Raw genomic sequence first — 1,711 nt, forward strand, 5'->3', positions numbered from 1 at the left:
TTTTTTTTAAAGGGAGAGAGAGCAAGAGCACACACAGGAGGTGGGGGGATGCAGAGGGAGAGAGAGAATCCCAAGCAGGCTCCATGCTGAGTGTGTAGTCTGACGCAGGACTTGATCTCATGACTCTGAGATCATGACCTGAGCCGGAATGAAGAGTCAGATGCTTAACTGATTGAGTGCCCCAACATTCTTACATTTTTTAATGGTTTAAGAAAAATTTGCTTAATCAGATAGCACAAAGCTGTTCATGATCAGTCCTCTGCTTCTTCTACCATATTTGGGAAACAGAGTAGTAGGATTTAGTAGTTTTCCATTTTTCAATTCAGGGACTATTCTCTAATATTTAAGTTTTATGATGGACTATGAAGTAACTTTTAGGGTTCAGTGTATTGGATGGAGAATTCTGTCACTTATATTATTTCATCATATTTTATTGGAAGCACATCTTCCACTTGGTTGCTCAGGCTAGTAGGCAGCTATGAAACATATTTGTCATAGTCTTACTTTTCATTTCAAATCCTTAAGTGGCTCTTTAGACCAATGGTCTAAACTGTAATGACTCAATTTTAGAAAGCTTTCATACTAATTTAAAGTAATTGGAATTGAAATGTTTTACATTTTTTAAATGAAAATAAATGATTAGATCACTTCATATAAAATAGTTTCTCTATTGCTTTTAGAGTGAAGCTAGCACATTCCCTTTCATATTCATAGCTTTTCTACAATCATATATTTTTTCTTTTTTTTAAGATTTTATTTATTTACTTGACAGAGAGAGACAGCGAGAGAGGGAACACAAGCAGGGGGAGTGGGAGAGGGAGAAGCAGGCTTCCCACTGAGCAGGGAGCCTGATGCAGGGCTCGATCCCAGGACCCTGGGACCATGACCTGAGCCGAAGGCAGACGCTTAACAAATGAGCCACCCAGGGGCCCTACAATTATATATTTTTTCATTTGTCTTTATTAGCTTTAATAAAGGTTGTTTTGATTACAGTTATTTTAAAACATAGTGATAATACATTCAAATATCAATAATTGTAATTTAAAACAAAAGTCTCGATTTCCTATGATATATATTTGACATCTTCATGTTGTTTCTCTCAAACTGTAGACCAGGTTTTCCTGTGAGGGCTTTATAAACATGGCATATTGTTTAAGTATTTTTCTAAAACATCAACTTTACTCAAAAGGTTTTGGGAAAACTTTATATAAAATGTTAAACAACTTTATTCTATTAGAATAATACATTCAAATGCATTTTAAAGGCCCACAGTAAATCTTCAGAGAAATATTTTACTTGAATTGGGAATTTCAAACCAAAACACCAAGACCTGGGGTATATACTGACTTGCCTCTGATACTGAGCTTATTTCAAATGAAAACATTTAAGAAAGACGATTTACTATGAAGAAGTTCTTTAAGTCTTTGCTCAGGCATGTTGTTAAGTTGAATTTTATATTCTTGATGGAAGGATATGAAGCAATAAGAAGTAGGGGATACATTTTTTAATATTTGATTGCAATTTCAGATTTGGTTTTGAATTTAGAGAAAAGGATCACATATATTAATTTGTAACTTCCTATAAAAAGATAAGATGAGCTATCAAACTACTGTGCCAGGAGAAAGGAAATTGAATTTCTGGTTTCTGAGTCTCCATTTATATTTCTTATACCAGACAAGTCATAACTTTGTAATGTATCTAATATAATATT

The sequence above is a fragment of the Callorhinus ursinus genome, unplaced genomic scaffold, assembly GCF_003265705.2.
Source record: "Callorhinus ursinus isolate GAN/ISIS: 27379988/994484 unplaced genomic scaffold, GSC_fseal_2.0 scaffold4, whole genome shotgun sequence".
Lineage (NCBI taxonomy): Eukaryota > Metazoa > Chordata > Mammalia > Carnivora > Otariidae > Callorhinus > Callorhinus ursinus.